Genomic DNA, 14,158 nt, shown 5'->3' with positions numbered 1-14,158 from the left:
TAGTTATCTTACATGAGTGAGTGAGTCTGGTTATACGCCACCTTTAGGAATATAACGGCGGGGGACACCAGAAATGGGCTTCATTCATTATACCCATGTGGGGAATCAAACCCGGGTCTTCAGAGTGACGACGGACGCTTTAACCTTTAGGCTACCCCACCGCCCCCTCTGTGACATGACATGCAGCACTCAGACAGAAAACACTGAGTCCGAGCCGACTAGTCCTTATTTTAACCCTTTGTTCCGAGCCCGAGGCAAGGTGACAACAAGTAACATGTTTTAATTACTTTTGGTACAACATGACCTCGGATCGATCATCGACCGTCAGCTCTCCTTTCCACTAGAGAAATATCGTTGTTCATACCTATTAAGCGATCGCATATTTATTCATTTTTAAAAATATTTCTAATTGACTTTTAGAACTGTCTTGCTGTCTTCAGGCATGAAAAACAACGTCTGACATAACTGACGTAACTGCTTTCCATTCAAGTTCATCTGAGTCACCCGTAAGCCCCGTTTTTGTAACATAGGCCAATGGGGTTCAGCTTACTCAAAAACGCAAATAGACGTCGAATTGGTATGTTTTTCGTGTGTGTTATATATTTCGATATATGTTTTACTTGAAGTCAATGCTTCGGTGCATGTATTAGCTCTAGACTGACTGACTGAGTTTAGTTTTACGCCGTTTTTAGCAATATTCCAGCAATATCACGGCGGGGGACACCAGCAATGGGCTTAACACATTGTGCCCATGTGGGGAATCGAACCCGGATCCTCGGCGTGACGAGCCAACGCTTTAACTACTAGGCTACCCCACCGCCCCATTAGCTCTAGAAATCCCACAGTTATCCAAGTAGGATTGTATCGTCTAAGCAACCATAACTGATCTAATGAGCCATTCGCAGTTTCACTGTGCTAGAGTTGGTACTTAGACGTGCATGGCTTAATCTTTGAGACAAGCATATGATTACTGGTAGGATCAACCAGATAAGCGTCTAAGACCATTATATGAAAATGGTTCCATTATATCCCAGTTGCGTAGATCGATGTTCATGATGTCAATCACTGGTCCGTGTGGTCCTGACTCCATAGCTTACAGACAGCAGTCATATAGCTCTTATATTGTTTGGCCCAGTTTATATCGATTCATTACGTGGATACACGAAACCGATCCAAATAAACATATTTCGATACAATTCACCATTAATTTGTGAAGTCGTTACAGCCTCAGAACAGTGTGCGAAATAGTTTCCAAATTTTGCTAGTCAGTCGGACTAGCTATGCCTTAATGTTACTAGCCAACAGAATAATACACTAGTCCGAAATTTGAAAGTAGACACGAGTTTCATCATTAAGCTACTAACATGATGATCCTTTTTATCAGGCCATAAACCTGCATGATTTAAAAGTGTGTTATAACTTAATAAGACGGAGAGTGATATATTTACGAAATGACCCCATGAAAATTCACTAGCCAGTCAGGCCAGTGACTGTGGAAATTTACTGGCCCGACTGTATTTTTACTAGCCACAGGCTAGCGGGCCAGTGGCTATTTCGGACAATGCCTCAGAACATTCACCACATCCGGAATACTCTGGTGATGCAGAAAGGCGGAATAGTGTTCTTGATTACTGTCGTCTGAAACATTCGCCCAAACACAGTCGCGGTGTAAGGGAATTAACTCCGTACAGCGAAGCCAGGCCCTACAGCTGCTCAGAAGGTTGTTGTAAACCCGATTGTCGATATTCCTCGCCTCTGAGAAACTCTAGAGCAGGTTATGTAGGAAAGCGTGTAGTGGGCCGTCTCCCGCTGATTTACCACTCGGGGAATAATCACTCGCTTTCATCATAAAACACAATCCCGCGGTAAGGTGACGAGTATTGAATCGGGAAACGTACTGTTTGCATCACGATCGGTAAGCGAGACATGCGGTGGTGGAGTCGACAGCGTTTAGACGTAAGCTGTGACATTTTGTCATTAGACCAGGATCAAACGAAACCATTTGCAGATTACACAGACATCAAAGTGTTTAATGGCCAATGAACTGCCCCGCGAAAACGGGAATTTATTTGACATAAAGAGCTACTTGGCACCGTTTGATTGACACATGTGACTTGCAGGAATCTGCTTTTGGTAATTTGTAGATATGGAGAAGCACTGCTTCGTATTAATGATACTGTTTGATGCGGAATTTGTACACTTATTGCCCCTTATGTTTCTGGTCGATCGTTCGCGTCCAACAGCCTTTCATTTCGTAATCGAAATGTACTGGGTTAGTTCTCTATGGTAATGGTCAGGGCAGATTACCCAATTTGAGTGGATTAATGGGGGTTGTTACTTCGTTGGATTGACAGGACTGCTTATAAAATGGTAATAGATCTTCCCACAAGGAACCTGTTTTCTGTGTCTGGGAGTAATGACTGGATGGCCATGCTCTTGATACTCGATGAAAGTGGAAGTGTGTCTCTGCAAGAACGTTTGAAGATTGTCAACCCTTTCCGTGTTGCAGTCGTTACTGGGTCTTGTAAAACCTGGTTTAATCAGCTTTCGGAAAGGCATTCAAAACCTTTTAAGGTAGACAGGACATGTCCAAATCTAACACATCAGTTACCAAAATTATGTTCGATGTAATTCCCTAGTTTATCGTTTACCTGGTGGGGTAGCCTAAAGTGGTTGAAACGTCCACTCGTCACGCCGAAGACCCGAGTTCGATTCCCCACATGGGTACAATGTGTGAAGCCATTTTCTGGTGTCCCCGGCCGTTATGTTGCTTGAATACTTCTAAAAGCGGCGTAAAACCATACTCACTCAATCTTTTACCGGGAAAACGTTTGACTTGCCTTTCCGTGTGTTTGCGACGCTGTCTCCGGCCGCGACAGGAGTGAGTTTAGTTTTATGCCGCTTTTAGCGACATTCGAGCAATATCAATGCTTTGGACTCGAGAAATGGGCTTCACACATTGTACCCATTAGAGGAATCGAATCCAGGTCTTCGACATGATGAGCGAACGCTTTAACCACTAGGCTACCCCACCGCGACGGGCAGGATATGTCCACATTTTCAAGAACATCTGGTGTGATCACCAACAGTTGCATACCCGTGAAGATCTGGGTTAGAATATTGATCTTCAGTAACCCATGCTTGTCGTAAGAGGCGACTAACGGGATCGGGTGGTCAGGCTAGCTGACTTGGTAGAGTCATCGGTTCCCAATTGCGCAGATCGATTCTCATGCTGTTGATGACTGGATTGTCTGGTCCAGACTCGATTATTCACAGACCGCCGACATATAGCTGGAATATTGTTGAGTGCGGCGTAAAACTAAACTCACTCACTCACTAACTGTTGCAAGGATATATTAGACGTTTAACAATTTGGTGAAACCGTGAAACCCGTGTTGACAATCCAACGATCATAATCGAGCCTGAATGAGTTTCACCCCTGATGGTTGGTTTCACAATAGTTCTAAAACGCCTTTGACATTCCACCTTAACATTGGGCTTTCGAAAACAAATGTTATATTTGGGATTACACTTCTCAGCAAAGCACAGATTCTAGTGCATTTACGAGTTGGTTCCACTCCGGGATTCGAACTCTCAATTTCATCTAATCGGCGGTGCATGATATTGACATGAAGTTTGTTTTGAAGATCAAAATACCATTAGACCTCCTGCTTGTGTTTGGTTAATGGACCTGGGAAATTAAAAAAAGATTTCAGTCTCTGTATTTCAGTTCAGTCTCTGTATACCATTTAACATAGCCTTCTGTTCTAGGTGAACACAAGTGGTTGGGTGGCCTAGTGGTTAAGCGTTCGCTCATCCCGCCGAAGACCGAGGTCCGATTCTCAAAAGGAGCAAAATGTTGATCCCATGTCGAGATCAGTCATGATTTGACGGAATATTGCTAAAACGGCCTAAAGCAATACACATTCCCTCTGTTGTTTTCTGTAGAGCTTCCTCGGTAATGGCGTTCGTAGTTATGATTCCCCATAGGGAAAATTAATAGTAAAAGTTCATGGGAATCAAATTCCACGTGCACAGGACATGACTGACACCGGGGACGTTTTTTATTAATTTGTTTATTTCACAGTGCCGACCTGCAAATATTTCACAAATGTTTCAATACAAATTAAATTGTGTTGACAGTCGTTTTTGCTACCGGCGCAGCAATTTTCGTAATGAACAAACTTCAACGAAGGTCGATAGAAGAAAATAACTCTTTCATGTTTTCTTTCATGTATATTTTTTTCTTAATTTCAATCGACCAATAATACTCTAAGTGATCACTTTAAGAAAAAAACCGTATTTTTTCAATTTATTTTCAACCACCTATGGAATTTTAAAAAGGAAACGATGGCAAAAGATTTATATTCTGCCGGTGTAGAAGATTAAAGGAGATTAAATTGGCAAAAAAAGGTTTAGTTTGGCATCTGTTATGGACAGGTGGTGATGTATTTTATACCAAAGACACTTTTGTTCTTAATATCCTGTACCCTTTGGACTATTACTATAATACAAGCAAAATGAACTGCTTCCATATATCAGCTGAAGCCTTAACGGTCTGAATGTACACTACCGGACAGAAAGAACACACCCATATTTGGTTGTGCATATACTGACTGACTGAGTTTGGGTTTTAACGCCGCTGTTACCAATATTCCAGCAACATCACGGCGGGGAACACCAGAAATGGGCTTCACACATTGTGCCCATGTGGGGATTCGAACCCGGGTCTTCGGCGTGACGAGCCAACGCTTTAACCACTAGGCTACCCCACCGCCCCAAGGTTGTGCATATAACCGGTAGTTATTGGGCTGTGGTTTTCAACCATCTACAGGAAGGGGCGACCGATGTTAGAGAAAGGGACAAGTGATATTAGGATACGGAAAAGGGCGAGTGGTGAAAGGTTGCAAGAAGGGACAAGTGATATTAGGATACGGAAAAGGGCGAGTGGTGACAGGTTGCAAGAAGGGACAAGTGATATTAGGATACGGAAAAGGGCGAGTGGTGAAAGGTTGCAGGAAGGGACAAGTGATATTAGGATACGGAAAAGGGCGAGTGGTGACAGGTTGCAGGAAGGGACAAGTGATATTAGGATACGGAAAAGGGCGAGTGGTGACAGGTTGCAAGAAGGGACAAGTGATATTAGGATACGGAAAAGGGCGAGTGGTGAAAGGTTGCAGGAAGGGACAAGTGATATTAGGATACGGAAAAGGGCGAGTGGTGACAGGTTGCAGGAAGGGACAAGTGATATTAGGATACGGAAAAGGGGCAAGTGGTGAAAGGTTGCAAGAAGGGACAAGTGATATTAGGATACGGAAAGAGACTAGGATGGGAAATGGGGAAGTGATGAGCGGAGGAGGATAGTATCGAGTGATGGAAGGTTAGGTAACGGTCCGAATGACCGAATGGTTCCGCATTGGTCACAGGAAAGGGCGGATGATCAAAAGTTATGGAAAGCGGCGAATGATCAAAGATAACAGAATGGGGCGAATGATCAAAGGTTAGGAAAGGGAATGGTAGTTAAATGTTACGGAAATCGGCAAAAATCTTACCCTGTATTTCAAATTGACTTGTTGTTTTTTTAAAGACGTTCCAAAGTGTTTAATGTTTAAAATCATGTATAGACTAAAGCTATTTTAAGTGGAATTTGTTTTCACATTGACTATATACATGATATTTGATTGATGAACAGTCTTCACTCGAAATCATTAGTTTGTGTTGCACGTCCGATTAGTGTAAACAAATATCGCAGAATTCCAGCACATGAAGTGAAAACTTCGTCACGCATCTTTACAGACGAGAAATACAAAGATTTACCAAGACGAAACTGTACTTTGGCTTTACTGCTCAATAGACACATTCATACACGTCCTTATACTCTCAAATGCGTTTACGGTGGGCGCAGCATAGATGGCGAACCAGTCAAGTTGTCTTTGATACCATCCGGGCATGGACGGATATGATCTATGAACTGATTCGTGTGTGTGTGGTTTCAAAAACAAAGAACAAAACATGGAAGTCAGAGAATAATCAGCCCTTATTGCCGAAACAGATTCAATTTGGCGTAAAAGGGAAATACTGGAGGAAAGTATATTAATGGATCATTGAAAATCAGTGATCACACCAGGTGTTTGTGAATTAAGCACACAATAATAAATAACTGTCATTTTGCACGTACTACTGGAATAAACTGTAACAAATAACTGTGCATTATTTGATGTTATGCCATTTTCTAATGCAAAACGATAATAATATGATTTGTGTTTTCCTTAATCACTGTTTAACTGTCGACAGGATAATATCGAAATCTGTATGATTTTACACTAAGCATCGTGAAACGCCCATGAAGAGATGTGATGTCAAAATTCAGTTTACAAATTCAGTATCGTGTGTTCACCATTGGCGTTGATGCAGGCTTGATAACGACAGCACATAGACGACACTAAGCGATTGAAGAAAGCTTGGGGAATGTTGTTCCATGTTTGAACCAACGCTTGTCCCAATTCAGCTAACATCAATGGCTGATTCCGTACTTGACGTAAACGTCGTTCCATTTCATCCCAAGTGTGCTCGATAAGGGGATAGGTCCGTGAAAACATCTGGCCAGGGGAGTACCGGAATGTTCTGCTGTCTCAGGAAATCTGTCACAACACGAGCGACATGTGGACGGACATTATCTTGCTGAAGTTACCTCTCTGTCCTTGAATGAACGGCTGCACACGAGGCCCAATGATCTCATCCCTGTATCGCAGACCTGTCAGATTCTCACTGACAGTACAAGTCCGTACAATATCCGACCGTGTTATGTGCGTAAACTTAAGGTGTCAAAAAGCATGCAAAAAGTAAGTATGTTCATTGTGCACAAAGTGCACGTACCACGCGCGATGCGTAACATCAAATTTCATACAAAGTGCTTTACTACATGTTTAGTTAGGGTTATTTTTATAACTTTCAAATTTGCTTTTATTTTACGCAATTTTATGTCATGCACAGTTACTTTTTTCCGTTAGTATATAATGGGGCAATGCACGGTTTACGGTGATGGTCATGTTTAATCACCTCGATATTGCTTCCCGAGGTTATCGTTGACCAACTTGAGTAATTAAGGGAAAGCTGAATGCAGGTTACGGAAAGGGGCGAGAGTTGAAGAAAAGCCCGGGGTATTCGGAATGAAATTAGCCGAGAGGCCCCGAGCGCAAATGAGAGGCTCAACAACACGTGTGATAAGGAGCGTATTATATTCATAACATCTGGGGACTATGAATTTTACTGAGGAACATCGTTTTCTGTCACTGTTTCAAGATATACATTGTATTTATCTGAAAGCACTAACGAATGGTTTTGGGGGTCTACTTTAAGAACAGACCTTCCCACAACCACAAATTGCATGAACAAGAACGACTAGTTCACGCAAGTGGCACGAAGATTATGCGTAGCAGAAGTTTTGAACATTTCAAAATTTTCTTTGCACCCTGGTACGCAGCCCCGCACAGGTTATGCACATTTCACACCAGTCTACGCTGAATTTACTCACTGACACGCAAATTGCGTAGCAGTGCGGGAACAACATTCGTGCAAGTGCGAGGGTGGCTTAAACCGTGCTTGTCGTAAGATGCGACTAACGGGATCGGGTGGTGAGGCTCGCTGGCTTGGTCCATACATATCATCGTATCCCAATTGCGTAGTGAGTGAGTGAGTGAGTTTTGCGCTGCATTCAGCAATATTCCAGCTATATGGCGGCAATCTGTAAATAATCGATTCTGGACCAGACAATCCAGTGATCAACAGCATGAGCATCGATCTACGCAATTGGGATACGATGACAAGTGCCAACCAAGTCAGCGAGCCTGACCACCCGATCCCGTTAGTCGCCTCTTACAAGCATGGGTTACTGAAGACCAAATCTAATATGAGAGTGACACAATAAAGCTCATACAAGAGGGGAGGTGGGGTAGCCTGGTGGGTAAAGCGTTCGCTCGTCACGCCGAAGGCCCGGGTTCGATTCCCTCATGGGTACAATGTGTGAAACCCATTTCTGGTGTCCCCCGCCGTGATATTGCTGGAATACTGCTAAAAGCGGCGTAAAACCCAACTCTCACTCACTCACTCATGCAAGATGGCCGCCAGATTCCTGTATTTCTCAGAAAAACTTGATTTCAGAATTTGCTCTACCAGTTTCACTATGTCGACAACCTCATTGTAAGTCATGCTGTTCAGAACACTAGGCAAGTTCGATCGGTTTGTGTTACCAAGTTTGTAAGCAATTTGTGGGTTTCACCAAAGTGGACAAAAAATCTGTGACCAGCATCACTCCGAGTGCAACCTTCCTTGGCACATCAAGCTAAAGGGAGATGGCTTACTGAAATACCGTTAACATCAGCGTTAAACCAAACCTCTCCTCCGTTAAAAACCGGACAATCATGAAACACATAAAAACATGGATTTTTCAACCGGACAGAACCAAACTTTATCGATCGCTCTTAAAGTAAATCGTTCACATGGCATGTTTTCAATGAACTAAAGGATAATAAGGAACGTGTTTTAACTTCATCGCCTAAATCATCGAAAGTGTGAAGTCAGGATTTGAGGTTTCAACTTACCGAACTCGAAAAAGCGTTTCATATTTCATGCCCGAGCGTCTCACGCTGTCTTATGTTTCAATTTGGTGTAAATTGAGTCCGCAAACAATACCGTAGAACCCTAGAGAGCGGAGCAGTTCTTTCTCCGCGCCAATAATCGCCAAATTGAATGGAAAACAATTTAATGTGCCACTGGGCTGGAACTCGGGGGGTATTTTATATCCGAAGATTTCATTTTCAGTCAGGGCGAATGACCCATGGGGGAGATTGTACTTAATTCCTGAATAGGATCTGTGGTAGTTCTTTGTAGTAAATAGTCTGATTTTCATAATTACAGCAACTTCACGGTGATTACTTACATCTGATAACGAGCGTTAGGAATATAAAGTGGATGATATGTCTTCACAACGCAACAAATCAAGGGTATTGTCTCTGAATAGCTGTCTCGTAAATCTGAGTTTAGATTGAAGTTGGACTGAGCGTTACTTAGTACACGTGGACTTAGGACATTTTGAACAAATTGACTTTTAATATCTTCTTTAGAAAAAAAGAGAACTCCCTTAACACAATATCGTTAATCTTGTCGACAATAGAAGTGACAAAACCATTTCCACACTCATAAGAAGTATCTGCTAAAAGCAGAGTCGATCAGAGATACAGATAAGCTGCATATCTGCGTAAATTACGCAAAGATTTATGTGACAATTCAATTCCTATTAAGTCTATTGCGTACAAGTACGCTTGAATTTTTGTAAATACTCAATAAATTTGATCTTACATGCTTACACACAAAAACAGATAAAGTACTGAGGTATATTGAGAGGTTCTATTTCAACACATGAACTTGAAAACTTGCAGTCTTTCTTATCGTTTCTCATATTACAGATCAAATATAAAAATATCATTTTTACAGTTAATGGAAAATGGCGAAATACTCGAATGAATTTGAGTGAGGTGGGTACAATTTATTTGGTTACTCAAAGGGATATTAGGATACCCAATTGAGATGAACAAGCGAGTACATAACTCAAGATGAACACAAGCGAGTACATAACTCAATGACCCAAAACGGCAAAAGTTATCTGTAGCTCTGGAGTCGATTGTACAATTGTGACTATTTCATGAGTATATATATGTTTCAGCAGTAGGTGTACGATGTTGTTTGTAAACAAATCGACTCTGGACCAGACACCCCAGTGATTGTCACCATTGTCACACGAAATGCATAAAAGGGTAACCTGGCTGCACAAGATGGTTTGATTGGTGAACGTGAACACAATGGCTATAGGCCAGTGTTCTAAGTGGAGGTAAAAGAATGAAAAACACTTAAGTACGGTTATAACGAACTCAGAAAAACGACCAATAATTTTATTTCGCTATTACCGTAGTTCGTTATACGTGTTTCGAATTAAATATACGGAGACAAAGAAACAGTTCGTTTTTCTGTCAGTTTGATATTCGGGTGTTCTGTATAACCATTGTTTACTGAATGTATACTTAAACAACAATAGAAACGCACCACCAATAAAATACGAAATATCCCCGTCAGACTGAAATGCACCCATGATATCTGAGCATCGTCGGTGCATGTTAGTATGGTGCCATTCATATACTCTTGATGGATATTTGCCAAACACGCATACGGAATCTATTTCGGCGGGTAATGACCGCCTCCGTGGTGTAGTGGTTAGAGCGTCCGCCCGGAAAGCGGAAGGTCGCGGGTTCGATCCCCGACCGCGTCAAACCAAAAGACGTTAAAATATGGTACTTGTTGGTCCCTGCCTGGCGCTCGGCATTAATGGGTACAACAAGGACTGGTCGGCTAGGAGTCAGTATAATGTGTCTGAGTGGGGTATTCATGCTTCACTGCGGCATGTTATCTCAGTGGGCTAGCACTATAAAACCAGCTTAAGTCTGGGCTAGTACAAGCAGCCGCACATACACATACACACGTATGCACGTCGTCATGTGAGCGAAATATTCTCAAGCACGACGTAAAACCCAATTTCACCTCACCACCTCGGCGGATAATCGAGGCTGGGAATTTGACGTTGTATGTTTCAGTCGGTCACCTAACGGTATATACATGTACGACGCGATATTAACTTGGTATTAACGATATAACCTGAGCCATGACATTCACGTATAATTAGTGCAGTAGTCAAGATGCATCCCCTTCATCACATTTGAGGAAGCAGACAAAGAAAGGATTTTCAAGTTTGTAGCATCTTTGTGAAGAATATGTTGTGGCTATGAGATTGCATACACCCGTGTTTGATGGTTGCTAAAGGGAACAGACCGAAAATGGTTATATACACATGGACAAAAGTATGGCAACATATATTATTTTTAACCTGTTATTGACATCTATATTCATATCATTTGTTTATGTGATTATTTCAATTTTAGAACGTGCACTTGCTTTCTGTTAAAGGCGAGCCTCACGTGCAATACGTGTATCCGTCATTAAGCAAATATCAAGTTTCAGTAAGTGTTCTTACAGTTCGATAACGAATTAATTGATTTCCGTTGTTGATAAGCACATATGTGAACTTCTGAGCTGGCAACTTCTAAAAGAGGGCAAGTTATTGGTACATGTATGCGGAATACTGCCATGTCGTTGAGGGCTAATGCAAGAGATGTTGGTTAACTATCACCCGAATGATCCAAACTTCAACACACTAATGGCGTTAAAGACACTGTTCAGGTCGACCACGAATGACAACCCTTAAGATGAATATTTGTCTCAGAACCACAAGTCATTTCAAGTGGCAAGGCTTCATTGATGTGCGGGTACCCGTCACATGACACACCCCGTGACATTAGATAAACTCTGAATGAATAACGGTATATCACTCACATCCCAGACAAGGTTGTTGTACCACATTTCAATGACCATCCTCAGAACCCGAGGCCAGTCTTCATGGACTACACGTCTGGGCCACATCGTTCATATGCCATTGGAGATTTGTTTAGTCAAGAGGCGGTAGCAACTCTACCTTGGCCAGTCAGGAGTCTAGATCTCTATCACATAGAGCATGTTTTGGACATTATGAGTCGTAATACGTCAGTGAGATGCTGCAGTATAAAATTACGATGTATTGGAACAAGCCCTCCACCAAAAATGGAATACAATACCTCAACGTCAAGTTCAACGATTGATACAGTCAGCGAGGAAGGTCAGGGATGTTATTGCAGTTAGCGGAGGTTACACCAGATGTCCACATTGTGCTCGGTCATTGAAACTTATGTACTTTCTTGAGGTTTGTATGCCAGAATTCTGAAAATGAAGAAACATGTTAACGTTATACGACCTTAGTTATCACATAACTACGAAATGAATTCTCTTTTTTTTAAATGGTTTCTTCTCTTAATAAACTACAGTTTGTTGCGTTTATATTTCCCATTTAATTATTCCAGACTGTAAGTTAAATTGAGGTTTGAATAAGGTCATTTTCTATGGTAGATGGTAACACATTACACCATGAAAAATATGGGGTGTTGCGATACTTTGTTTATGTGTATATATTCGATGGTGATATATATGATACCAGTATCACATCTGTGCTTTGAGCATCACGTTTGCAGTGTTTGGGCGACTGTTTTCAGCCGTGTAACGTTTTGATAACGTTTTATAATTGTACTTTTGGGGTCGTATTCAATTTCCAAGTGTATACTGTTTTCCCTCACAGTTTACGTAACGTCAAACGTTGTGATTATTACATTCGCGAACTCGAGGCAATGTCACGTTTCATATACATAAAAAGAGTACAGAAAGTTTTAACCAGATGACGTCAGTCAAAAGTCAACGAAACATTTCTTTTACGTGATGGGAAGCTTGATCACCTAGCACAAAATATTTATCTACGAGGAAGGTAAAAACCAAATCTCATTTCCTCATACAGATTATTTTGACAAGAAATGAATTGAAAAGATTCTACCAAAAGTTCCTTCTCTTGTCGAGAACCACGACATGACTCTGTGATGATGATGCTCTCGGCTGCTGCTGCTGCGTCAAGTGAATCTCAGCCGGCCGCGCTGTGATTGAATACAAATATTTATTATTCTGAGTAGAAGATGTGAAAAGCGTTTGGATAACGAGCTGCAGTGTCGACATATTGGAGCGTCAGACTCTATGTAATGAACGACCTCTTGGTGACCTGAATAGCCTCGCGATGATCGGAGTAGCCTCGTGATGATCTGAATAGCCTCGTTGTGACCTGAACAGCCTACTGGTGATCTGAATGTGGGTGCTTCTTTGTATACAAGGTCTTTTACCCCATAAATTGGTGCCACTCGGCACATGTCGTCTCTTTCCGTATGATGACTCCATAGTGATTGAAGAGTCTTGATTTACTCGACTATTTACAGAGCATCATCGTATAGTACCCACGCATCGTTTGCATGTGGGACGCTCGAAAGCTCAACATTCGCAACATTCGTCTACACCCGCCCCTTTTGTAACCGCCGCGAAGATCAGTGTTACCGATGGTCCCACGAGTGGGCCACAAATGCATTCGCAAGTTTCTGAACTCTCAATCTGGACAATGAAACACAGCCGGCTCGCCATTAACTAAAATTTTCTGTTCTGCACGATTCTGTTCTAAAATGACATACCAGCTTGTGTAGACTTGCACAAGTCTCTAAGATAATAATAAATAGTTTAAATGATACTTTCTATCAAATATAAATATTCCTCAAACGGACTGGTGTACTGTCCGCTTGTCAAGACTTGCCTCTTTAGATGATAGAATTACTATACAACAATGGGCTTAGCATTCAGTAGAGCCTTGGAGCAAGACTACAGCTTGTGGTACAACATGGCAGGAGATCAGAATGGTATTAAAGTCGACATATATATCTCATATGAGAATGTATTGTTTTATTGCTAAATGCTATAAGATATGATACCATTTTTGTGAGGTTTAATCGTAACAAGATGGGGAAGAGGTGTGTCCCGACGGCATATATAATGTTCAACAGCTGAAAATGCTGTACATTTCATCTCTGCGATTCATACACATTTTGTTCGGCTATTTTAGCGTGAAATGTAATATTATCTGTAAAATTTCTATATTGCCCCAAACGCACTGTTCCAGTGAAGAAGTCAAAGTTAAAGAGGAAATGATTACATTTTTCCTTCTTTTTTTTAAAATTACTAGATACTATAGGAAATAATATAATATATAACATAATATTTCTTTAATGGAGCATTCCACACAACGCAGCTTACAAGGCCTCTTTCCGATTGTCCATAAATCCGCTGCTTAAATTCCAGACGAATGCGAAGACTGATTGTCTTCTCCGAGGTCCGCGCCCTGCAGAGTACCTAAGCTGAAACACCGTCACTACAATGACCTCTGGCTATGTTATTGTAGCTGGCTCTACACTCTTCTGGACAATCACCCTAATCAGAAAAAATGACCACTCAAGCTGGCCTTGATCTGTCTAAGTGACATTTCATGTCATTCCCACATAATTAGACACATTCATCATTTTGCTCCTGTGGACAATTTTCCGTCCAGAGAGAGGTGTATAGTGACACATTACACTGGCAAAGCACTGTGTTTGTTGAAATC

At 41.6% G+C, this 14,158-nt stretch overlaps 1 long non-coding RNA gene across 2 annotated transcripts in view; it reads left to right on the top strand.

The window, feature by feature from the left end:
- Nucleotides 1–13,416, top strand: part of LOC124281021 — a 29,158-nt gene extending 15,742 nt beyond the window's left edge. Inside the window, exons 3-4 of one of the 2 annotated variants that reach the window (XR_006899821.1) lie at nt 835–924; nt 13,407–13,416. This is a non-coding gene — a long non-coding RNA (uncharacterized LOC124281021). Of the gene's footprint in view, nt 1–834; nt 971–13,406 lie in introns of those variants that run through there. The other variant, XR_006899820.1, reaches the window with a different exon arrangement.
- Nucleotides 13,417–14,158: the final 742 nt, after the last annotated feature.

Source organism: Haliotis rubra, unplaced genomic scaffold (genome assembly GCF_003918875.1).
Source record: "Haliotis rubra isolate DU_JTF1 unplaced genomic scaffold, ASM391887v1 Scf278, whole genome shotgun sequence".
NCBI classification, from domain to species: domain Eukaryota; kingdom Metazoa; phylum Mollusca; class Gastropoda; order Lepetellida; family Haliotidae; genus Haliotis; species Haliotis rubra.
This window is presented reverse-complemented; position numbering and strand designations above follow the sequence as displayed.